The 27,205-nt window shown below is 45.0% G+C and overlaps 1 long non-coding RNA gene across 1 annotated transcript; it reads left to right on the forward strand.

Moving 5' to 3' along the window:
• Nucleotides 1-758: 758 nt before the first annotated feature.
• On the forward strand, nucleotides 759-26,809 carry LOC149474379 (uncharacterized). The gene is made up of 2 exons (XR_016309182.1): nucleotides 759-887; nucleotides 26,321-26,809. It is a non-coding gene; the product is annotated as an uncharacterized LOC149474379 (long non-coding RNA).
• Nucleotides 26,810-27,205: the final 396 nt, after the last annotated feature.

The raw sequence follows: 27,205 nt of genomic DNA on the forward strand, positions 1-27,205 counted from the left end.
CAAGCATGTCAAATTTACTCTGGCATATCCTGCTGTCCTCTATATCCAACCAGCGGATGGAGACCAGCTCTCTTTCACCTCGCCTTCTGAAGTGGAATAATATCTCAACAATATCCCTGAAATGGCTATGGATCAAGGTTCTCCTTCTACACCATCTTCCTCCTCCCTCCAAGGGGGAAATCTACACCCTTCCAAAACCAACCAAGCCCTCAAACACCACCTCACAAACATGTGCGTTTTGGTCGGGCCAAAGACCGCTATGTCACTCATTGACTTGCTTCCCCATGGTCTAAGTAATGGCTATTCCTACTTTTATATGCACTCTCAGGGACTATTATCTACTATCCTATAGTACTTATCCTATGGTCCTTGTCTTTTCTAGGCCCTGACAGCACCGGTGCCTTGCCCTCTTTTTTGGTTACACACCTTCCTTAGGGATAATCGCTATGTAAGCCTACCCCCCCTCCAGTAGGCGAGGCGGGCTCTCAAGCTTCCTCCCTCTTTTTCTCCCCCTCATCCCTGCTGTACCCCTTCCCCTATCCCCCCTATTCCCCACTTTTTTTCTCCTCTCCCCTTCCCCCTGCACAAAAGTTGAATAATATTACAGTAGTGGAGTATCTAGTGTGGGAGTTTTAATGAGATTGCTTCATGCGGAAAAAAGTGAAGTTCCTAGTTCAGTTGGGGAGATTCTCCCTTTTGTTAAAAGAGTTCAGCTTTTATTGTTATGCTTCATTGTATCTTTCTGTTCCATTTCCCTAGGAATTGTTTATTATGATGAACTTGAACTCGTTGGGGCAATGCCTGGCGTGGTATTGCCTTACTGTGGGCTCTTTCCTATTCTTATACTGCGACAGCCATGGCTCCATCAGATCGGGGATCACTTAAAGGTAATTTCTTGCAAATGTTAAGGGGCTATGCTCACAAAATAAGCGTATGCAAGTTTTACGACATTTGAAATGTTTGGGGGCAGATGTGGCTCTTTTAAAGGAGACACATCTTTCAGCAAAATGATCTTTCCTGTCTCTCGAAAGCTATGGGTAGGCCAGATATATGGTTCTCCTGCCGTAGGTCGTAAAGCAGGGGTAGCTATACTGTTACACAAAAATTTTGTACATATCACTAATGCCTCTTGTGACATTGCTGTCTCCAATCTATATGCCTCCAACTCTCCAGGGCAGACCTTCTGTCAAGACCTGATACCATGGGCCCTACAAATTCCAGAATCTTAGCATATACTGGGCGGGGATTTATTCCACATATAAAATCATACCTAAGAAGGGGAAAGACCCACTGCTACCAGGATCTTACTGACCTCTCTAATTAATGTAGACAAAATACAGCTGGCCCTGCTGCTCCCTACCATACTACATTATGCCCAATCCAGTTTCATACCAGGTCGCACAGCGACGCTCAATATCTGCAAAGTACTGTTAGCCCTGGAATATGCTAAAACCCACCCAATGCAGGATCTGGCACTTATATCCTTAGATAGTGAAAAAGCCTTCGACAACATTAGTTTTGCCTGGCTCTTCATGGTCATGTAGAAGCTTGGTATTTCGTGCCCCATTTTAGACTTTTTATGAAAAATTTACTCTTCGCCCACTGCTAGATTGGTCACACCTGGCTTTATGTCCACTGACATTCCCTTAACTAAGGGCACCAGGCAGGGTTGCCCACTTTCCTGCCTTCTCTTTAACATTGCCCTAGAACCTTTGTCCAGACTACTTAATTCAACATCAGGGGTTAGTTGTGTCACAAATGGCGAACACAATCTTCGTTCAGCTCTTTCTGGGGACGATATATTATTGTTTTTCTCAGATCCACCCACAGATTTTATACTACTCCAGAATCTGTTTGTGACTTTCCATAAATTTCTGGCCTATCAATCTTTTTTGATAAGAATGAAGTAATCCCTCTAAACCCTACTACCTCTACTCGTTGGCTTACATATTCCCTTTTCAGTATACCTAAGCACTCAATCCATATAGGCAGAGAACCATCATCTCTCTACTACCTTAATTACCCTCCTCTAATTAATAAGATTGTACGGGAACTGGAAGCTTGGATGACCCTTCCCTTTCACTCTTTGGGATCTTTACAAAATGGTTTCATTTGCGATATTGATCTCTCCTCTACAAACATTCCCTATTCTGCTAAAGCATTCTGATGTTCAGAAGATCCATACGGCCCTACAAGCCTTCCCATGGCAACACAAAAAAATGTGTATTGCATTACAGAAGTTAAGTATCCCCAAGAGTGAGGGGGGTGCAAGTCTGCCGAATATTAGATTTTACAATTTGTCCTGCCTCCTTCATCAGAATCTCGACTGCCATGAAATCATGTCACTCTAAATACTCCTTAGAGGAAGCCCCGGTGTCTCCGCTATTCTCTCAGCCATTCTGCATTCCAATCTTAAAGCCTTACCTGGGCCTCTCTGATCGAATCTTCTGATCAAAGACACCATATTGGCATGGAGGGAAATGCGGAGGCATCTTGGCTTACCACTAAGAATATACTCCTATTTGTCTATTCTTGGAAACCCTATGTTCCCTCCTGCTGGTGAACACGCAGCATTTACCCATTGGTCTCATAAAGGACTTATTAATGTTATGTCCATCTTTGACTATACCAAGCAATCCTTTCAACCCTTCTCAGTCTTGGCTGCTCAATACTCTCTACCAGGATCCCACATCTTCTACCATCATCAGCTGGTGACATTTCTCCGGACATGCTATTCCTCTAAACAGGATCCCTTTCAACGCTCTTTCATAGAGATTCTACTGCAACCACTACTTCATTTTGGACATCTACTCTCATTTAATCTCTCATCATTCTGCAAAATACCACCTTACTCCATTTAAACCATGAACCCCCATACTGTCTACGGATGAAACTCCAGACAAAATACTATTGGGATACAGAAAAATAGCTTTTCTTGTTCTCTGCGAAACATGGCATGAAACTCAATTTAAAATCATCCACCAGGCCCAGGGGTGGACTGACACCTCATGGGGCCCCCAGGCAATTGGAAATCATGGGGCCCCTGTGTCCTTGCCCACACTCAAACCACATCCAAGCCTATGAAAGGTTCCAAGGGCATCTCATAGAGCCCCCTACTGACCCTGGGCCCTCGGGCAATGCCCGCGTGGCTAAATGGTCAGTCCACCCCTGACCAGGCCTATTATCCTTTCTCAGCAACCTCAGCTATTGCTGCCCACCTAACATGTCCTTGGTGTGATTACACTCGACCAACCTTGTTTCATCACTTGTGAAAATGGTCTTGAGTCTCATCTTTCTGAGATCGAGTTCTTTATTACATCAATCAATTGTACAACATCTCTATTTCCAAAGATCCCATAATCTGTTTCTTCAGCTATGAAGACCCTATGAATTTGGCACATCCTAATGCTATTCCCCAGTGGATACACATTTGTCTATTAGTAGCTCGCAGAGCCCTCATGCAAGCTTGGATCCATCCAAACCCCCCACCTCTCAAAATGGTGACAGGTGCTAACTAATCTATTTAATTTGGAAAAGCTTGACACCATCACTCAAAACTTCAAGTCTACACGTTGTTTTATCTTGAGATGGAGACGCTACATGGAGCATTTCTTTAAACCTGCTGAATTAGCCACTCATATGGAACCATTCCATTGTACAGATTGGTATCTCAAAGCTCAACTAACCAACACTTTGGCTAAACTCCAAGTGTCCAACCCACTTTCTAGCCCCACCCTCAGTTATCCTCCTCCCTGTCTAACCATGGAGTGCTCACTCCTCACTGAGTTGTATCTAGCCCACATAGTAATCCATCTAAATTGTCTTTTCAGATAGAGATGTACTTTTGTTCAGGCTACCACAACCAGGTTTTCGTTCCTAGGGATTTGCTTAATTTTGAGGTTCGGCTCTTTTTACTGCCATGTTGTATCATACATGTCTATTCCTGTCTATACATATTTTGGCTGTTAGATTTGTATATCAAGATTGTATTCTTGTACGTATTATGCAAAAATCAAATAAAAATTTGTTTAAAAAAAAAAGTGAAATACACATCATCAGGAGCCAGTCAATTGTGCTGCAGTGCAAGGAGCATGATAAGAGGAGAGAACAGAGTGACAGAGAGATGAGCTCATTAAGGTTTCTGCTTCTACTTTTGCTGTCCAGTAATAGGCTGGGGAAGGGACAAGACTTAAGAGTTAAAAAATCATGTTTACTGCACTTACAGACAGGGCTAAGATGTGTCACACTGCTGGGTAAATCTAAGAAATAAATGGGCAGACATTCAAATTACTTGGCAGTTAAATAGCCCAATAAGCAGTGCATTTTATTTCCAATTATAGGTGTGTTATTCTCACTCATGACAAAGAACAATAATTTAGCTTTCTGGCCTTTCATCTTCACTGTCATTTGTGTACATCCTTTAGAAATCATCTTACTACAGCCATGCAACACAGACCCTTCAGTGGTGATTTTTTTACAGCAGCAAGCAATAAGTTACCTTTGCAGATGAGATCACATTAACTTCTGCTCCATTAGCTAGTATCTAGTTTGGAATCGACAACAGCCTCGCCAACAGTTACAAGTGCTTTCTAAAACCATCTTGCTGTTGATTCCCTCTGCTATCTTGTAATTGCTTTAAAACACCAGTAATCAGCCTATGTACCATATTTCTACTTCTTTATGTTTCAAATAGCAATATTTGAATGGATGTGACATTTCTGTAAATGCTCTTTTCTGGGACCAAAAATGATGATTGCATCTGCAGGTCATGAGCTCCTGTTTTACCACCAAATTTATGAAGGATTGCTAAGGGTCATTCGTGAAAGCCGATGCCCTTAATACATCAGATTGGACTTACTTACTGGGAGTGCTAAAACCAAATACCAGGCAAACTTTGCAAAGTATACTTCACTTTTTAAGTGATATCCAGTTGTTGTTGCGCTATTCTCAACAAATATGCTAATAGTGAGTCACTTATAGTTTAAATGTGCTCCTACCAATAACATTATTAATGTGGAGCTCCACCCAAAAGAAAAAGTTCCATTTTAAAGGACTGGTCCCCCACTCTCTGTTAAGGATTGGCACCTTTGGGGAGTGGGTACCCAAAATTGATGGCAACAGAAGTTTTCATCTCCCCCCCCCCGTAGTTTTCTGGGACATGTGACAGGTCGCAGAAGACTACGGGACCATTCACAAAGTGCAGCGTTACTCATGCATGCTCAGTGAGCACCTGGCTGTGAAGCTGCAAGTTGCCATAGTAGGGTGGCCACACTGAAGTTGCTGGCGCCAGGAACACAGGTCAACCGGTGAAACAGGCTGCGGGGGGGGCGAGGGGGAGAACACCGCTGGATTAAGGGACTGGTGACAAACTCCTGATTATAATGAACAGCTGTATCCACAATAATCCTCCATGATGCTAACCATATCTTTCTTGTAACATCCTAGATGGAAAAGAGGTGTCACAGACTTCAGTAGCTTCCTCTTTTCCTCTCTTATTGTGATCTACTGTGTACTCGGTCAAAAAGGATAATACTCCAGATAGTGTGGTAACATAAAAACGATTTATTAAAATAAATAAAAAAAAGCACTTACAAACTTCAAAAGACAAATGAGCATGTAAGTCATAAATGCTGCTGGTGCCGCCTCCAGGCAGGCATGGGTGATGTCAGCACAATCTCTGCCCAGCCCCGATGTATGTTTCGTCTCAATAGACGTTGTCAAGGGGATCACCTGATTAACCGTTTGTATGTTATCACACTATCTGGCGTATTATCCTCTTTGACTGAGTACACAGCGAATCACAATAAGGGAGGACGAGAGGAGGAGAGATACCGAAGTCTGTGACACTTCTTTTCCATCTCTTTATGCTCTGTTAGACCACCTATAATCTGGGGTATAAATATTTGGTAAGGAGTGGTGTGTTTTTGGTGGTGGTGGGCACGAGAGTCTCTATTTCACTACACACATGGAGGATTATTGTGGATACAGCTGTTTATCATAATCTGGATTTTGTGATCAAAAGACTTTCATTGTTCGGTGTTTCATGCATATAAATGAATAATATTATTGATAGGAGCACACTCAAACTATAAGTGACTCACTATTAACATATTTTTTATCAATTGCGCAACAACAACAACAGGATATCACTTATTGAGTATTTGCATTGGTATTTTTTGAGTGCAGCTATTGTATCACTGTTTTTATTTTATGGTTCACAATTTGGATTTTTTGGCACTCAGAGCAGTTACAGTATATCATTTTCACAATATTTTACTTTTATTCCATTTTACCTTACTGTTGTTAACTGGCTAATGATATATTTTTCTGCATATGTTATCTTGCACCAATTTTTCTTTTTATTTATTTAAACAATAGTTTTTTTTATTTGCTTTAATCAGAAAGTAAAGACTCCTCACTCTAAAAAATAACTCAAGCGACCTGTTACCACCAGTTAATTAAATGTGTATTTCCAGGATAAAAATCCTAATTTAGGTTTTTAAATGAAAAGTTTATTTAAACCAATACTTTCATGAGTTGTGTTGAAATGATAATGTTGGAAATTACATCAACTTAATATTGTGTGTCATGTACAGTTACATTTCTGCATTCATTGTTGTACAATGAAATTTAAGTTAAGGTACCTTAATAAATTTGACTTGGTAACTTAATTTTGCTCTACATTGAGAGCTGCATTGCAAGTCTCCACCCCCATTCACTTAACACAAATCAAGTCTCAGTTGTTTCAAAAACTGTTCCTTGAACTTGATGGACTGAAAGCCAGTGCTAAAGTAATGGGTCTCAAGTACAGTATTCTCTGAAGAACGTATGTGTTCCATAGCACAGTCATACTCAGATGACATTTTTCACTTTTATTTCAGTTCAAAAAATGATTGTCGCAGGGTAATGCGGAAAGAATATAGCAAATTGTAAGAAAGCTCACAAAATATCAACTTTCAATATCCTCCAATAGCTTCACTATATTGCCACAATTTGTTGCACAATATAGCAAAGGTCTTGTAGAGAAACAGTTTCTGCACCAGACAGACAATATTAAAAAAATCTTAATGCAAAGTGCTTACTCATTCATCAGTACAACTTTAAGGATTTGATTTTGGTGTGCAAAAAATGTCAATTGTTTAACAATTGGATTGTTGGGCCTTGGTTCACACAATGAAGTGCATGTGAATCACAAAGGAACTGCAACACATTCCTGTGCAATTCACATGTGGTTCAGTGTAATGCAATTTGAGCGCATTCATTTTGAATGAGCTCAAATCACACCACATCGCACCAAAGACATGCATGCACCAATTTTTGAACCACAGTGCAACCAGATTGCATGTTTTGTTTTGTACCATGCAATCTGGTGCCGGCAAATGCACTGTGTTTGCAACACTGACATCCACTGCAGACTGCAAGGGTAGTGCGATTTAAATGCGGTGCAATCTGTTTATAATGCCAGTAATTAAGTTGGCGGTAAATAAAAATGCATTCATTTCTATCAGAAAAGCTAATTACCTCAATGCAATGTAGTTTGTTGCTTCAACTTAATTTCACCAGACATTGTCATAACTTAAAAAGCAAACTTTTGCGTTAATTTTTTTTGTTGAGCCAAAACATTATTTTTTAGAGTGCTTCTCTCTTTGAGAAAGCTATCATATTTTAGACTCTGTTACATAAATGCCTATCTTTCATGGCAGCAAGTATCACAGGCATTTCTTAAAGGTCAGAATTCCTATACCAGAAGCTGTGAATGGTGCTTGTTTCCATTACAACATGTGGTGGCAACTATTTGTGTATGTAAAGGGTATGCCAGTGCATAAAATCGTACATACATTGTTTGCTATGCTATCTTTGTTGCATTAATTTCAGGTTTAGCAGAGTACAAGATAATGAATAACGATCGAAATGTGTTGCAAAACAAAAGAAGACATGATTTGTGAATGTATTTCCACAGCATGAGCATGGCAGCTCAGCTGCAAAAAGAACTGCGATAGAGAAGATCCTACAGATCCTTTGTTTTAGCTGCAGTTTCTTGGGAACAAAATGCCAGGCTATGGCTGCCAAAGAGGCTACAGATCATCAGACAAAGAGGGGATCTGCCCATCAGCATACACTAGAGATGAATAGGCTCCAGAAAAAGTGATAGGCTCAGTCTTTTCGTTCCCTTGAGCACAAGGGAGCACTGGAGACCTATGTGAACTTGACAACCAAGCAGGATGACAATAATGAGGCAATAAAGTAAGCAATAACCACAAAGTATTGTCAACACCACAATTATATCCAAGTATATCACACTTAATTCAGGTCTTTGCAGGAAGAACCTGCAGACTCTTATGCATACTGTATGTGGCAAGATCCCTACATACCACATTGCAGCAGTAGACTCAAATACTGAAAAAAGTCTCTGGATGCAAAGAAGGAAGATTGTACTCATAGCCCCCTTTCTTGCTTTGACCCAGTGGCATCTGCTGAGCCTCAGCTGCTGTCGTTGGCCACAGGACAGTTTGCTAGGACTTTTAGTGCTGTCTTTCAACAAGCACTGCAGACTGACCCAAGTCTGCAGAAGCTTACAAGTCTAGCCTCTAGCCTTCCTACTGAGGAAGACAAACAGAATGTTTACTGGAACAATAGAAAGCTGTAAAGGGAAGATATGCTCATCACCAGCAGTGAGGCAGAAATAATCAAAAGACTTACTGAAGGTAGCACAAAATATTCCCCCAATCATGTCACTTGGGAATCACTAACACCAGGACCCAAGTGTGCATCATTTTTTCTGGTGTAACATGCTTATCAACCTCCTCAGCAGTTCAGGAAAGTCTTATATCCTGACAATAGTGAACTACACCACACAGTACACAGAAGCTGTTGCACTCTACTCCCTAATGACAAGCAAGGTCATTGATTCGTTGTTGGAAATCTATACACGAGTAGGATTTCCTGTAGAACGTTTTAGTGATTACAGTTTGTGTTTGATATGATGCTAAATTAATGTCTTAAAATACAGATGATGCATATCATGATATTGCAGTGTTCAGTCTTATCTTGGAAGAACACTTTGTACACCTAGCAAACAAAACAAACTGTATTTCACAGCACACTTATCAGCTATCCAGAAAAAGCAAATTACATCAACAATGTGTGTTAAATTTTAGTTACAAAAAATTCCAAATATGTGTGGATGCCACACTGCCTCTTTAAGGCACCTCTATTTAGTGCATTCCTAATATTAATCTTTGAGTGTTGCCATGTTGGAGTATATATAATAATGAAGAAATTAAGGGTAGTTATTCCTGAAGGTAGTTCTTATCTGAGCACACAGTCCAGCAGGCGAGGAAAGGGAGGGATGAGCTTGCAGTCCCCTACATGCCCTCAACATGGGGAACTTGCTGGGGGGGGGGGGGCTTCCTGGCAAAGCACTTGGTCCAATGGTGATGAGGACAAGGGCCTCTTTCTCCACAACCCTGGCCCAGTGGTTGAGGGGATCTGTGTGCAGGGGGATTTTTGGAAGTTGAAAGCCCCCTTTAACAATAATGAGGTGCTCAAAACCCGCAACTCCCTGTGTGTGAATTAGTAAGAGGAACATACTGTAAATACTAAAAAGTAAAGAAAACGAGTCTGGTATAGATGAAGAGAATCTCTGGCCATTTGTTTACAAATACAAGTAAAATGGCCAAAACTGATATTTACCAGCAATTTAAACACCACTTTTTTTGCTTCTTACATAATGGTTTTGCAGCAGCAGCTTAAGGATACTCCAACAGGCATGTGATTTAAATATTTATTTTTTTTTGCTTTTGTACATGCTCCTCACCAGGACAGTGCCTAGCTCCTCGTGTCCTTTGCTTGACAATTACTTGCCTATTAGCCTGTAATATGGGTTTCAGATTCAGCACCAAAGCTTCAGTCATGTTCTGAAAACCTAATATACATTGAGACAGCTCTCCTGCTATTATGTGTGTTGTATGACATGAAAAAAATGCTTAAAAAATGAACACATAACAATAAATAGTGAAATAAAGTCCCAAATGTGAAAACAAGTGAACAAAAATCCCTTTCACATCCAGAAGGTGACAAGTGCTCTGTGCTCCCCGTCCAACTTTGATGGACTCTTATGGTGAAATAAGAGCCTTTCACACTTTTGGTGGGGCAAAGGAAGTCATGCTGGAGCTTGTAGTTCTCCTGATTAAATGTTGCTTGTCATTCCCAGTAATTCAAATGTAAAGTCGATAGATATATACATGCAAGAAATGAAGAGAGGCATCCAAAATAGTGTAATTCCATTTATTAGTAAAAGCAGACACACTGGTATTGCACTCACATGTTTCCAGATACAATAGGCATGAATCTCCAAGTGTACAATAGTATGTCGCTAGTGGAATATTGACGTAGGTCGCATTGTCATACCAGGGGACATATCCCTGCGGGAATTGTCCGTACTGTCCTTGTCCTTGTGGATAAGAAAAAAAGTTGTTTTATTACCAAATGGAACTCATTATGCACTCAAACATTTTGCTAACTGCCAGACTAGAGGGGTGGTATATCTCATGTCATGTGAATGCAGCATATTTTACATTGATAAGACCAAACAGGAATTCTGGCGCAGCATTTACAAACATGTTTATAGTATGCAAATAGGAAAATCGATATCTCCCTATAGGAAGACATGCAGCATTAGTCCACAATTACAGCGTCCCCCAAGTTAAATTTATTGCCCTGGATCGCATGCATATTCCTGATCGTGTAGGGGACTGGAACAAAAATCTCCTCTAATTAGAACAAAAATGGATATACAAGTTGCAGGCTACAGTTCCTTCAGGCTTGAATTAAGCTATCCTTTTGTCCTTTTTTGAAGGGATTTACTTCTGGCAAACCAGACTGAACTTCCCATTCATTCTGTAAAGCATCATTTTCCAGTTGCCCATAATTTTTAACTCATATTTGTTAAAAATAAAATAATAACAAACGCTTTAATACTTGCCTTAGTTAGGCTTCTATGTAGGGGATGTGCATTATTATCATTATTGTTGTTATTATATTTTGTAGTATTTGAATTATATTTGATTTATGTTTATGTTATGACTAATGTAATTTTTTTGCTGTCCTTTTTGATAGATGGCTTCCAAGGTGACACTGGTCTCGGCTTTGACGGTTGACCCTCTTTTTTGAGCATCCAGCACGGGATATGGCTGGCTTCACAGGGAGGTCTTCTCTGTGGGCTATCCGACGCCTTCTGCAGTGTGGAGGAAGGTCCCTTTATCCACTAGCCTGCAGGAGGCTACCTCCTGTGTCGGCGGTGTCCTAGGACTGCCCCGGACGTCATGTTGCACTGCACATGCTCCCACCATTGTTGTACACTGGGCACAGGTGCAGCATCATGACGTCAAGCTTTTGCTCCAGGTGTCGGCGGTGGATGACGGGGGAGGAGATCTCCCTCATGGACACCGAGGTGGCCACACTGAGACACCATTTTTGGCACCATTGGAGGCATTTCTGCTTCATCTTTGTTGGCAGCACAGGTTCATCGGGTTACCCTCTGATAAGACAATCATCTTTAATTGAGATCCATAAATATTGGATGTATTGTTGTAGCTGGCTTGGTTTCCTGTTCTGAAGGTGGTTCACTGTGTGATCTTGATGGTTTGGTGAGCACTACATTTTTGCTTTGTTGGTGAAGAGAAATTTTTTTTACTATGGGAAGTCCTGTCAGTACTCTCATGGTTTTGTTTGATTCTTTATTATAGACAAAGTACCTGGGCACAGCTTTTGTCTACTGAGATTAGGAATATCTCTATTTCTCTACACTTCAGTAAGCATTATATATAGTTGCAACAGCGATTTTTTTGTATCAATATAGGCAGGTATGCCAATATATTTTTTTTTTTGTTCCACAAAGTTTATTGAGAAAAATTCAAAACATATAAATGGCATAAATTGTACAATGTAATACAATGTGCCAAAGAAAAACGCGGTAAAACACAAATCGCACATGCCAAACAATAAGAAATACGCAGGCGAACAAAATAATAAAGCCATCTCGTGTCACCTGTAACAATAATGAAGTTGAACTTGGAAAAAAAAACACGAGAACACAGCAAAAAAAAAAAAAAAGAAGGCAAACACCAATCATAATCACCACATAGCATACAAAATATCACCAAACAAACAGGAACATTTATTTGCACCCCCATATATCTTTTATCGTAGAGTAGCAGAGTAGGGGGGAAGGGGATAAAGCTAAAGGTGCTGGGCTTCTGGTGCAAGGAAGAAGTTGCGAAAATATAGAAAGCTCGGTGTTATCCATGAGGAGCAGCAAAGGTACCACTCAAAGGTAGCCAACGCATATGAAAATAACTCCGTGGAATGGGAGAGGCACATGTGCAAGTGTAATCCGGGTGTGAGATTAGGTTGCCTATGGACAGAGGAATAAACGTATGTGTAGAGAAAAAAAAAAGGGAAAAAATGAAGTGGAGAAGATGTGAAAAACAGCAAAGACAGTAATGGCAGGTACAGGGCACAATGAGGAAAGAGTCGGGAGAAAAGAAAAAATAAAAAATGGTGAGAAGCTGGAAAGCCAAAGAAGGAAGAAAAAAAGTGTAGAAGAAAAAAAAAAAAAAAAGGGGGGGGGGTAAGGGTCAAAGGGGAAGGAGACTAAGGGGGGGGGCGGTATGGATAGACATGTCATATAGGTGGAAGCTCCAAGGACAGAGCTGGTGTGCTCATCCCCTAGGGGATAGAGACATAAAGCAGACAATCGGGCACCAGGGAAAAGGAGTGTCTCACTACCTGATCAGTGAAAGGGATATAATAGAAAAGTGTTATCGACAGCCTAGCAAGGGTCGAGGAGTCAATACAATACAGAGTATACAAAGCCACAGGTCTGGCTCAGAGTCAGGTAGAAAGACCCATGATGGAGTGGTATTCGTGGGTCGTTCGGAAGTGAATCCAACACGACCAAGTATGGGAGAATTTAGTCGGGTTATCTTGGGAGGAAGCAATCAGCTCCTCCATCTCTGCAATTCTTCCCAGATGAGTGAACCAATCTTTTATTGAGGGGGGTTGAGTAGATCTCCAAAGCACAGGAAGACAGAGTCTAGCAGCATTAATCATATGCATAGCTAACGATCGGAAGTATAGACGTTTGGGGAGCGGTGTATGGTGGAGGAGAAATTGGGCCGGGGAGAAATCGAGAGGTAAAGTGGACACTGACGAGGTTATACGGTGGACTTCCTGCCAGAAGGGCAGGACGATAGGACAGGACCACCAAATATGGAGAAGGGACCCATCAGGTGCTCCACATCTCCAACAATTATTGGGTAGAAAAGGGTTAAAACGATGAGTTCTGGAAGGGGTAATGTACCAACGGGAAGCTAGCTTGTATCCGTTTTCTTGGGTCGATACATTCAGCGAACATTTGTGGGAGTATGTAAAAATTTGGTCCCAATCTGAGGAAGAAATATCTATATCAAGGTTTCTCCTCCAAGCTCGGCAAGCGGGGAGCGAGTTAGGATTCCCATCACCGGTGAGAAGGAGGTACATGGATGAAATTAGATGCCGCTGGGGTTCAGCCTTAGAACAAATTGATTCAAAGGGGGTGAGAGGACGAGTCCATTTGTGGCGGTGAGCAGAGGATGTGAGAAAATGCCTGATTTGAAGGTAGGCCCAAAAGGGGAAGGTACGATCTTTCATGGTGCTCGCCAAAGAGGAGTAGGATTTCAATTGGCCTTTATGAAAAAAGTGTTCCGCTTTCACCTGGTCATACGGTCAATGTTCCGACAGGAAGGCCTTGTGCATACCCGGAGGGAAGTCCGGGTTTAAGCAAAGGGAGGTTAAAGGGTTGGGGGCATCCGAGATGGAGGCCGAATTGCATGTCAAGCGGAAGATGCTCAAGGTAGGACCAATCAGTGGATGAGTGAGAAGGGCCTGGGGGGTATGTTTCGTCAAGAGCCACGGGATCGAAGCTATAGGAGAAGGAGAGAAGGAGTTTTCGAGATGCACTCAGTCTTTGGTAGTCGAGTGAATATTCCAATCTATAATTCTGCAAAGATGGCAGGCCCAATGATATTGCCTGAGGTCTGGGAGCCCAATCCCACCCCTGGATTTGGGGAGAACCAATTGGCAGAAAGATATGCGCGGACGCTTGTGGTTCCAAAGGAAGAAGGAGCACATTCTCCTACATGAAGCGAAAAAGGCGGGTGGCAATTGGATAGGTAAGGTTTGAAATAAATAGAGGAGGCGGGGGAGAATGTTCATTTTTAATATAGCAGCTTTGCCGAACCAGGAAAAGCATGGTCGATGCCATTTAGTGAGATCCTCCTGAATGGATTTAAGTGCTGGGATAAAGTTTTTTACGTAAAGGTCAGAGAGGTCGCACGTAAGCTGAATGCCTAGGTAAGTGAGAGTCTCACTGTCCCATCTAAACGGGAACTGCGATCGGCAAAATGAGACTACATCAGAAGGGAGGGTTACATTGAGGGCGTATGACTTTGAATGGTTGATTCTAAGGTTCGACATGTATTGAAAAAGTGAGAAATCTTTAAGCAAATTGGGCAAGGTGGTCCGAGGTTCCGTTAGAAACAGCAAAATGTCATCCGCATAGGCGGCGAGTTTATACTCTTGAGCCGGTGCGGAAACGCCCTTAATATCTGGGTTGGAACGGAGTTTACGCAGCAGTGGCTCTAATGATAGCACAAAGAGGAGAGGAGAAAGGGGGCAGCCCTGGCGCGTGCCATTGCCGAGAGAGAAATGGTTTGATAAATGGCCATTCACCCGAACCTGTGCTGTGGGTCCAGAATACAAGGTCATGATGAAATTAAGCATGTGTTCTCTCAAACCAATCGCCTGAAGGGTTGCCCTCAAATAATCCCAGGACACTCTGTCAAAGGCCTTCTCAGTGTCCAAAGAGAGAAGGAACCCAGGATTCTTTGATGTGCGAAGCCAATGGATAAGGTTGAGGGCCTTGATAGTATTGTCTCTCGCTTCCCTGCCAGGGATGAAACCCACTTGATCGAGGTTAATCAAAGAAGGGAGTAAGGGGAGGAGACGGTTGACCAGAATTTTAGCATAAAGTTTCACGTCTACATTCAGAAGGGAGATGGGCCTATAATTGGAAACCAAAGTTGCATCCTTATCTCCTTTGGGTATGACAGTGATGTGCGCTTCTAGAAGGCGATGACACGGCACAGGGAGTGAAGAGAAAGTGTTGAAAGCCGAGAGGAAGGGGTTGGGCAAGATGGTTAAAAACTCCTTGTAATATACTGCAGACAGGCCATCAGGGCCCGGGCTTTTACCAGACTTTATTTGTCCGACGGCCCGCGACAGTTCCTCTGCCGTGATATTTTGCTCCAGTTCCAGGGCGGATGTCTCAGAAAGTGCAGAAGGGCTATAAAGATGAAGAAAGTCCGAGATCACCGTGGCTCTGAGTTTGTTGGTTTCAGGTGGGGGACGTTCCGGAGGGAGGTTATATAATGCCTTATTGTCAGGAATCCCCGCTGCGACGGGCTCGGCGCAGGCGCAGTGCACCGCTCCGTGTCAGAATGCGGGCACTGAGACCTGGCCGTCCGCGGCGAGGGAGTTCGCGCATGCGCAGTGGGGACCGCGGGCGCGCGCGTGGCACCAATGGCAGCGCAGGGCGGGATATTTAAACGGCCCTGAGCTGTCATTCAGTGCCTTCTGGTCTTTCCTTGTATCCTGTATCTGCGAACCTGTTCTAGTAAGTTATTGACCCGGATTATACCTGACCTTGTTGCCTTCTCCTGCCCAGACCCTTGCTTTGCCTGACCTCTCTCCTGAATGCCCCTGTTTGGATCTGACCTTCCGTTGCTGACCTGGCGTGTGACCCGACTACTCTCTGCCCGCTGCCTTGTACTGCTCCGTCCCCACTGTTACCGACCCGGCCCGTTTGACCCCGCACTTGCTCAGCCATCCATCCATCCATCCCGACGGGATCACCCGACCTCCTCACATCAGGCTCTTCCCTGCGGGAGCCCCTGGCGAATACCGCTACCACTGACGGGCGTGCTCAGTAGCCACGACCTGGTCTCGGGGTACTTCAAGTCCATCCCCACCATCAGGGGCTCTGGTGAACACGTACCCTGGGGCTTAGATACCGTGCGCTGGGGACGCCTGGCCAGTGGAGTGCTAGTGGTACCGCCTGGTGGTCCCTTACAGTACCAGAAGGCCATGACTGAGCCTGGAGGAGGGTCAGCCCCGCTGGGAGATATTTGCAGGCACCTATCAGCCCTGACACAGGCTGTGGCAACCTTGCAGGACAAATGCACGCACCTGGAAAACCGTTTCCAGACCCGCTCTGCATCTGGCCCTGCTCCACAGGCCCCTGTTTCCGCTCCCCCGGTAGAAGAAGCTCTGGGGCCAGCTTCAGGGGCCTCTGCTCCTCTACCGAGGGTTGAACCCCGAGTACCACTGCCTGAGCGTTTTCACGGGGACCGAACACGCTTCAGGTCTTTTCGGGATTCCTGCCTCCTGTTTTTTGAATTGCAACCCCGCACCTTCCTAACGGAATCAGTGAAAGTGGGATTTTTAATTTCACTATTGCAGGGTGAACCCCAAGATTGGGCCCATCGGTTAAGGGCAAACCATGACCCTCACCTGGGAACGGTCAGCGGTTTTTTTGAAGCTATGGCCATCCTTTATGATGATCCACAGCGGGCAGCCTCTGCTGAAGCAATGTTATCCATGCTTCGACAGGGCCGCCGGGCGGCAGAAGAATATGCCTCTGAATTTAGGTGTTGGATGGGGGACACACGCTGGAACGAGTTCGCGTTGCGACACCAGTTCCGTATGGGTCTGTCAGAGCCCTTGAAGGATGAGCTGGCCCGAGTGGGGGTTCCCGAGTCACTAGAAGACCTAATAGCCCTGACGATTCAAATAGACCGTAGACTGCGGGAACGCAGGTTGGAGAGGTCCGGTCAGGGTCACGGAAATGCATGGGGTCCAATTCCAGGCCCCAGCCAACAAACCAGAACAAAGATCCAGAACCCACTTCCAGGAGATGCGCAGGAACCAATGCAACTAGGCCTGGCTCGGCCTAAATTATCGCCAGAAGAACGCCAGCGGAGACGCTCTCTGAACCTCTGCTTCTACTGCGGTGAAGCCGATCATATGGTACGATCCTGCCCTCAGAAAATGAGTAAGTGCACCTCTTTTTCTTCTCTGGCTATTGGCAAGGTCAGTCCGTCCCAATACTTAGTGGTGCCCCTCTCCTTTCAGCTTCCAGAAAGGACCGTGGAGGTGACGGCCATAGTTGATTCAGGGGCATGCAGTTGTTTCCTGGATTTAGATTTTGCTCATCAGCAGGGGATTCCCCTCCAGCCCAGAAAACGGGGCTTTACCATATTTCTGGCAGATGGCTCCCAGATAAAGTCAGGAGTAGTTAACCAGGAAACTCCCCCTATCGCCACTACCATTGCTAACCAGCATCAGGAATTCCTCCGCCTAGATGCCATTGCGTCACCTCTTTTTCCAGTCATTTTGGGACTCCCTTGGTTGCGGGCCCATAACCCCCAAATTGACTGGGAAACCGGGTCTATCTTGTTCCCGTCCCTGTATTGTCAGGAACACTGTCACACTGCGGGCTCTGCAGCCCCCCAGGTCCTCCTGTGCTCCGAGGGAGACTCCGACCTGAAACAGGTTATTCCCGCAGCATACCACGAATTCTTAGATGTATTCAGTAAACGGGGGGCAGACACCTTGCCCCCCCACCGCCCGTATGACTGTCCAATTGATCTGTTGCCCGGCTCCGAGATCCCTTTTGGATGGATTTTTCCCCTGTCTGAGCTAGAATTGGGGGCCCTGAAGGAATACATAGAGGACAGTCTCCAGAAGGGGTTCATCCGTGCCTCTACTTCACCAGCCGGAGCGGGGATCTTCTTTGTAGAGAAAAAAGACAAATCTCTGCGACCCTGCATTGACTATCGTGAACTGAACAGAGTCACGATTAAAAATCGTTACCCTCTGCCATTGGTACCCGAATTATTTCAGAGCCTGAAGGCTGCGACAATATTTACTAAACTAGATCTCAGGGGGGCCTACAGCTTGGTTCGCATAAGGGAAGGGGATGAGTGGAAGACAGCATTTCGTACCCGGTTTGGGCATTTCGAATATCTGGTAATGCCATTTGGACTGTGCAATGCCCCAGCCACATTCCAACATTTTGTAAACGACATTTTCCGGGATTACCTTGACGTTTTTGTAATAGTTTACCTAGACGATATACTGATCTTCTCATCCTCTCTGGAGGATCACAGAATACACGTGACAAAGGTTTTGGGTCGATTGCGCCAGCATGGGTTATACGCCAAAGCAGATAAGTGCAGTTTCGAGCAGTCCAGCATCGCGTTTCTGGGGTTGATTATCTCCACCACGGGAATCGCAATGGACCCTCAGAAGGTCTCTGCAATTTTGGATTGGCCTGTGCCCACAGACAAAAAGGGCATCCAGCGCTTTATAGGCTTTGCGAATTTCTATCGGAAATTCATTAGGAACTTCTCGGGTCTGGTCTCCCCCATAACTCAGCTAACCAAACTTGGAACCCGCTTCAGATGGACGCCGGAGGCTCAGGAAGCCTTTGAGGCCTTGAAAAAACTATTTACCACGGCACCCATTTTGGGCCATCCAGACGCTTCCCTGCCCTACGTACTGGAGGTAGACGCATCTGAGAATGCGGTGGGTTCCATCCTGTCCCAGAGAAAAGGCACGAAAGAATTACTCCACCCCATAGCGTTCTTCTCGAGGAAGCTCACCCCAGGCGAGAAGAACTACGATATTGGTGATCGGGAGTTGTTAGCCATCAAAACGGCACTGGAAGAATGGAGGTACTTGCTGGAAGGGGCCTCACACCCCATCTTGATCTTCACTGATCATAAAAACCTCGAGTACCTGAGGACTGCCAAACGGTTACGTCCGCGGCAGGCAAGATGGGCACTGTTTTTCTCCAGATTCATATTCCATATCACTTACAGGCCAGGGTCCAAAAATACAAACCCGATGCGCTATCACGCATGTTCGAAGACGCCAAAGAAGAACCGGTACCTGATACTATTCTGTCCTCAGGGAATTTCTTGGCTCTCCAAACTGACCTTCGGTCCAAACTAATGGATGCATCCACGACCACAGTGACCCCAGCTGGGGTACCCCTCCAAAACAAGGGGGGACTCCTCTGGAAGGAAGGATTGATCATGGTACCCGAAGAGGTCCGAACCCTTGTCTTGGGGCAGTGTCATGACCATCCAATGGCGGGACACTTTGGCCCAGCGAAGACCCTGGAACTTCTCCAACGTTCCTTTTGGTGGCCAAACATGGCCAAGGATTGCAGGCTCTACGTAAAATCTTGCACCATCTGTCAGAAGAACAAGCCATCGAGGAACAAGGCCTGGGGGCTGCTGCGGCCCTTGCCGATCCCCGAGCGACCTTGGCAAAGGATCGCAATGGACTTTATAGTCGAGCTCCCCCCGTCTCAAGACCACACCGCGATCCTCGTAGTCATTGATCGGTTATCGAAAATGGCTCACTTTTTACCGTTAAAGAAGACTCCGTCAGCAGCCGAGACTGCGCGAATTTTTATCCAGGAAGTTATAAGACTACATGGAATTCCGGAGGACATCGTCTCGGATCGAGGGGTCCAATTCACGTCTAAATTTTGGAGGGCACTGTGTAAGGCCTTGGATATCAAATTATCCCTCTCCTCTGCGTTCCACCCCCAGACCAATGGACAGACCGAGAGGACCAACCAGACCCTAGAACAGTACCTGCGTTGCTACACATCCTTCCTACAGGATAATTGGCTACCACTCCTACCCCTGGCGGAGTTCGCGTACAACAACGCCAACCATTCCGCAACAGGGCAATCACCGTTTTTTTCAAACTACGGATTTCACCCTGTCTTTCTCCCTGACTTGGTCCCTGAATGCCCAGTTCCGGCGACACAGGACACGCTAGCTTTCTTCTCCTCCAACAATAAGATACTACAGGAGGCTATTGCTCGGGCCCAGGAGGACTACAAGAAGGCGTTTAACAAAAGACGAAGAGGGGACCTGGTGCTGCAGCCCGGGGATAAAGTGTGGTTGGCAACAACGAACTTGAAAATGCTATGTCCATCAAAGAAATTAGGACCAAAGTTCATAGGCCCCTTTTGCATAAAGCGGGCGGTCAATGAGGTGGCATACGAACTTGTCCTCCCTGACACACTCAAGATACACCCGGTCTTCCATGTGTCCTTGCTGAAACCAGTAATCCCCGATGCCTTCCCAGAACGAGAATCTCGACCTCCGGAGGCCATAACGGTCGAAGGTGAAGAAGAATTTGAGGTGGAATCAATCCTGAAGTGCCGAAGGAGGGGGGGTCAGACCCAATTTTTTATTAAATGGAAGGGCTATGGCCCTGAGGATAATTCATGGGAACCAGCCCATAATGTCCATGCACCCCGACTTGTCCAGAGGTTCCTTCGTGATCACCCGTGGTGGAGAGATCGGGTGGGCACCCAGAGGTTGCCCGTAGGGGGGGGGCAATGTCAGGAATCCCCGCTGTGACGGGCTCGGCGCAGGCGCAGTGCACCGCTCCGTGTCAGAATGCGGGCACTGAGACCTGGCCGTCCGCGGCGAGGGAGTTCGCGCATGCGCAGTGGGGACCGCGGGCGCGCGCGTGGCACCAATGGCAGCGCAGGGCGGGATATTTAAACGGCCCTGAGCTGTCATTCAGTGCCTTCTGGTCTTTCCTTGTATCCTGTATCTGCGAACCTGTTCTAGTAAGTTATTGACCCGGATTATACCTGACCTTGTTGCCTTCTCCTGCCCAGACCCTTGCTTTGCCTGACCTCTCTCCTGAATGCCCCTGTTTGGATCTGACCTTCCGTTGCTGACCTGGCGTGTGACCCGACTACTCTCTGCCCGCTGCCTTGTACTGCTCCGTCCCCACTGTTACCGACCCGGCCCGTTTGACCCCGCACTTGCTCAGCCATCCATCCATCCATCCCGACGGGATCACCCGACCTCCTCACATCAGGCTCTTCCGTGCGGGAGCCCCTGGCGAATACCGCTACCACTGACGGGCGTGCTCAGTAGCCACGACCTGGTCTCGGGGTACTTCAAGTCCATCCCCACCATCAGGGGCTCTGGTGAACACGTACCCTGGGGCTTAGATACCGTGCGCTGGGGACGCCTGGCCAGTGGAGTGCTAGTGGTACCGCCTGGTGGTCCCTTACACTTATAATACTGCTCAAAATGAGAAGCAATGTCAGCATTAGTGGTGGCAAAAGAACCGTCTGGACCCCTGATTTTGTGGATTGTTAAGCTCGACTTTTTCACTTGAAGGGATCTGGCGAGGAATCTCTCGCTTTTGTTCGCAAACTCATAAAATAATTTTTGAGACAAGACATATCTACGTTTAGCCACCTTGCCCAGTTCGGTCAAAAGCTGCGTGCGAGTGTTTGTGAGTTCAGTCAAGGTAGAAGCCGCTTGACTGTGTTTGTGAACTCTTTCCAAAAACTGGATGCGCTCCATAAGTCGTCGCAAATGTGCTTGTCTCTCCCTTTTACGCTTCGTAGCCATAGCTATGAGAACCCCGCGAATTACGCATTTATGTGCCTCCCATTGCGTCAAGGAGGAGGTATCTGAAGTCTGGTTGGTCGCGAAGTAATCTACCAATTGGGAGCGGATCTCGGCTTCGTTTGTTGGGTCGGACAGAAGAGATGCGTCCAATCTCCAAATCTTAGAGCGGGAGTGTTTTTCAGGAAAACGCAACGTCATGGTTATGGGATGGTGATCCAATAGGACCATTGGTTCAATGGAGGTGTCATGAAGAAATGGCAGATCCACTTGCGAGAGAAAAATGTAGTCAATTCTGGAGTACTTATTGTGTGGAGGAGAAATGAACGTATAATCTTTAACGTTCGGGTGTAGGATTCGCCAAGAATCGTGAAGTTGTAAATCCTGGAGTTGTGTGCGGATCTGTCTTAGGGATTTGTATGGTAAAAATGAACTCCCCGAGGAGGAATCCAGTAAGGGGCATAAAGGGACATTAAGGTCTCCCCCCAAGATCAGTACACCTGACTGAAAAGAAGAAAGAGAGGTGGAGATTGAGCGGAAGAAGGGAACCTGCTTGGTATTGGGCGCATATAAATTTGCCAGTGTAATGGGTCTGTTGGCAAAAGTGCCTTTTAGAAACAGGAACCTACCTTCTGAGTCAGGGAGCGACTCCGTGATAGTTAAAGGGAGATGTTTCGCAATCAAGATGGCGACACCTTTTTATTTGGCATGAGGGTTAGGGGCATGATAGACTGTCGGATAACGTGAGTTAAAGAGCTTGGGAATGACATCCTGTCTAAAATGCGTTTCCTGAAGGAAAACGATATCCGCTCTTTGTTTAGATAAGTAGGAGAGCAGAATGGAGCGTTTTTCAGGCGTGTTCAAACCCTTCACATTAAGAGATAGAACTTTTAGTGATAAGTGTCCTGACAACTATTTGGGAGAAGACATGTCCAAATAGGTATGTGAAAGCAACCTAAAAAGAAGGAACACGGGGTACTAAAAGGATGGGAATAGGATTGAGGGGGGGGGGGAGAAAAAAATTAAAAGAGATAAATGAAAGAAAAATAAAATAAAATAAAAGAAAATAAGAAAGGGGAAAGGAGGAGAGTAGATACAGGTAAGAAAAAAAAAAAAAAAAAAAAAAAAACAGAACTACCAGCGGGAGGAGTAGACCAGCTAATCCACCTAGATATATAAGAAAAGGGGAGAAGAGAAAGGAAGAGAAGATGGGGGGGGGTTAAGGGGTAGCAGAAAAGAGAAAGGAGGGAGTAAAAACAGCCGGCAAGAGTCAGTAAAAGCTCTCCGAGCTTACTGTGTGGGGAACGCAGTGGGTCGAAATCCAAAATAAAAAAGAGGCCCGCCGTGCGGAAGACCTTAGAAAGTGCAGGGAATGGAGAGGTAGGGCGAGGATAGGGCATGCACAGAGAGGGACTACACCCAGCCGGCAAGGGAGATGTATCAACCCTCACCTGGTAGGGCGTATGGCTCAGGATTTAGCGAGAAATTGGGGTCAAGAACAGAACGGTAGCCTGCGCTAGGAGGGAAGTGAGGGAAGTGAGACAGGCAACAAGCCATATCAATGGTTGGGAGATACACATATGAACAGAGCACTACGTAGGAATTCTAAAGCGGAAATATGGTGTCACGAGTATACCGTGGTGGAACTACTAGGAGTGTCGTCTTCAAAGGTATGACTTCATAGAACGGTCAGACCGCCCTCTCCTCAGGGAGAGAACAGGCAGTGTCTCACAACACATGAAGTCACAAATTATTGGCAGAGGAACAGTAAGGCATGACATGTGCAAAAAAAACATACAGCTCAAATATCGCATATCAAAAAAACACAATATACTAAATTGAAAACAACTAATATGACAGAACGACCCCCCCCGGCCTGGACTCTCAAGGTACTCCTTGACTCGAGCAGCACCTCATATCAAATAGGAGGAAATGCGTGGGGAGGGAAGAAGAAGGCACAGGCAGAGTACCTACATTGGAGCCTCATCAGAGGTACTCATTAGTATGCAGAGGGTGGAAAAGGATACAGAGCGGGATGGGAGAGACCGATTTCTGCTAGGAGTCTCCATCCGGAGAGTTTATTGAGGTGATGCTCGTTCACAGGTGCACAGTAACAATGTGAAGGTTAAAAAAAAAAAATAAATTATAAGCAAAGGTTTCCCCCCCCCCCACCCCTCCCAATCCAAACTCAGCAACCCGCTCATCAGAGTACGTGAAAAAGGATAACTGGTGCTGGGGAACTCTCTTCATCCTCTCCTAACTCGGTCTTCTGGAAACGGTGCAAGGCGAGTTGAATACGATACGTGTGGGGGGACAAAAAGTCCTTCAGTGGCAAACCCGATATCCTCGGAGGTCCCCAGGATAGGCTCGTAGTCAGCTGTGCAGAAGAGGATCGGAGCCCTCCGGAGTCCACCCGGGGTCTCTAGATGGCAATAGACCTATCAGAGGTGTCATGGAGGAGGTTGGGCACTAAATTGGTTGTAGACCCGATATTCCCGTTGCGGAGCGACAGCGGTGGTGCAGAAAATGGGCGGGTAGAAGGGAGGAACTTATTGGAATATTCTATGCCAAACAATCGTTAAGGGTCAAGAGTTGTAGGGATGAGATCTCAGTGGCCCCAGATGCATAGGGCTGCCTGTGTGCAAGAGTACCAATGAGTCCAGTCCAGATCATGTGGAGGGAAGATCCCAGGATGATAGATCAGAAAGCTCCATAGGTAAGGCGAAATGGGACAAGGATTTTGCAGACAAAGTTTGAAGAGTGGCTCAACGGATCCTGAGCAGTGAAACCAGCGGTAGTGTATAGTAAATTAAGGAAATCAGGACAGAGTTTAGAGAAGGGTCTCTAAGCTTCATGACGAGGCCTGCGATGAGCGCGCGCCTGAGGATGCCTCTTTAATTGGGAAGCTGACTAGGCAACATATTACATCTCTCGGGGGATCAGAATCTCTGCCCCTGGGACGGAGTGCTCTGTGTGCCCGTTCCAACTCTATAGGTGTGGCCGGTGGGCGACCTAGTAGGTCATTAAAGATCGCCACAACCGTTGTAGAGATGTCGTTCGGTTCCACAGATTCTGGCAAACCACGGAGTCTAATGTTATGTCTGCGTCCACGGTTATCCAAATCCTCTATTTGTCTGTAGAATTCACGGATATGTGATGCGTGTGAGACTGTTGTCTGCTGTATGTCTGCTATGGCATCTGCATTAGTGCGGTTAGCAATTTCCACTCCCTCCAGCCTTGTGCCCAAGGAAAGCAGGTCATTTTGTAGGTCACTGAGGGCGGTGGTGAGTGTGACTTTAATGTCTGCAGCCACCGCCTGAAGATCTCTGAGAGACACTGCCTGGGAGTCAGAGGAGAGATCATGCTGCGGGACTGCATCTGTGACATTCTCAGTGTCAACTGTGACCATTGAGGAGGGAGGAGGGGGGGAGAGGGGGAAGCTGTATGGGACCTGTCCCTCTGCTGGGAGCGGAACAGCTCCTGTATATGCCACGATTGCGGCTGAGTAAGGACCCGTGGGGAACGGGAACCGGGTGTGTTCCGGTCTGTTTTCCCCATGGTTATGTGCCCCTGCCTCACCCGATCCTCGGTGCAGTGTGAGAAGAAGTCTTCGGCCAGCGGGAGCTCCTGGCTTAAGCGGCCATTCCGGACTGCGGCGGACCACGCCCCCCCGGACTGCGGCAGACCACGCCCCCCCATGCCAATATATTTTACATTTTTTAAAAAAATTTTATAGATCAAATAACAGCTTTAAATCTGTGGTTCTGTGATGTCTTCACCATAATAGCAATAAGCACTTTAGTTCTCTGTGCTCATCTACCATGTTCCCAATATGGTTAGTCTAGTTCTCTGTGCTCATCTACCATGTTCTCAATATGGTTAGTCTAGTTCTTATAGATCTATCAGAATAACAATTTTTAGACCTGTCTAATTATCCTTATATCTAATTTGCATTATATCTTCTATGATATTTATAGAGGAATATTGAGAGTGATTTGGTTTTCCCCAGTTGCTGTCAGCCATAAGATGAATATCTGACCACCCTTGCTCTTCTTGATTGTCCATGCCGTTAAGGCCTTGGTATATGCAGTCTCATCCTGGACACCATTATTTATAATTGCTCTGATTACAGCCTATTTAATCCTTTTGTAAGTATTATTATGGCAATTATCTCAATGCAATTTACCTACTATCCATGTGTACATTATCATTTACCTCTATATGTCTATTTAGAAATCCCTTTTGTATCCATGCCCCCTGAAGAAGATCAAAAAATTGAATGATCGAAACACGTCGAAGTTGTATCCCTTTCTTTGGGCGTTTTTTTCATGTTGTGAAGGAAGTATTTTGTAGTATTTTCAGAGTCAATGTTCCTTAAAAAATATGTATCTTTTATAAGTATGTTTATGGAATAAAGCATGTATCTTTTTTCAAAGACGTTTTTATGAGTATATGTACTTTGGTCACTGCTTTGAAGTCCCATATATGGGGGCCCTTCGTGTGTATTCGTATTAGGGATGAGCAGATAGATACTCAACTTTTTGGTTAAGAATTTGCTCACTGTGCTGGCAGAGGGTCACTTGGCTGATTCTGGTATGTGTCTTTTATCAGTTCCTCCCAAAACAGCCCACTTTCACCATTGTTGAGTAACAGTGATTGTTTTGTTAGCTGGTAAAATTATTTAGAACATTTTTGTTGGATAAGTATATTTCTGTTAAAAAAACCCTTAATGCGTGCTTTTTCTTCTCTCCCCACAGATACAGCTGCCGAATTGTGGACAGATAATTAACATCACTGTGGACCAAGCCATCCATTTCCATTATCTTTTAAGAAAGATAAATAATTATGTTAGTTTAGTTAAGTAAAGTAAGCTAGTTATATATGGTCAGCACAGTGGTATAGTGGCTAGCACTCATGCCTTGCAGCACTGGTTCCTTGGTCTCTTATTCCAACCAGGATACAATCTGCATGGAATTTGTATGTTTTGCTTGTGCTTAAGGTGGGTTTCCTCCAGGTACTGTGGTTTCTCTCCCTTCAAAGACATGATTTAAAGATTACGTTTCTTTAGAGTACAGTAGAATAGGGACTGGCAAGAGAGGGATTACATTGATGCAGTTGGCCATTTTAAACATGCACTGCAATGTATGTGAACTACAAATCCCTGATTTTATGCAGTTTCTTAGAAAAAGTGTATATCAGTGTGCAGATGGTTCATTCAGAATTTGTAATAAAGTGTGGGAACAGTATTTTTGGTCATGTATTCATTATCATTCGCCTACCCACATAAACTGTCATAAAAGGAAAGTAATCATTGTCCACATTTGCTCCATTGATATCAGGAATGTAATAAATCAGACATAAGCGGTCACACAAGATATACATTTCCATGTAGTTCATGGTAATTGAATTACTCACGATACCTAACTAAAGCTGGAAATGGAGAGAGAGAATTTAGAACAAAATTTATTAGGAAAATTCGTATGAAAAGCCATATGAAAATTCTCAGAATATTTGAACAGCATTCAAAAGATGAATGGATTTTAACATATGAAAACCACATACACTGTTATAAACATGTTTGTTTTAGTTGATGCTAGTGGGAGGAATATTGCCCCATTGTTGGAATGAATTATGCCGCATTG

The sequence above is a fragment of the Staurois parvus genome, unplaced genomic scaffold, assembly GCF_062004578.1.
Source record: "Staurois parvus isolate SC_StPar_1 unplaced genomic scaffold, SC_StPar_1.0 ptg000006l, whole genome shotgun sequence".
Taxonomy (NCBI): domain Eukaryota; kingdom Metazoa; phylum Chordata; class Amphibia; order Anura; family Ranidae; genus Staurois; species Staurois parvus.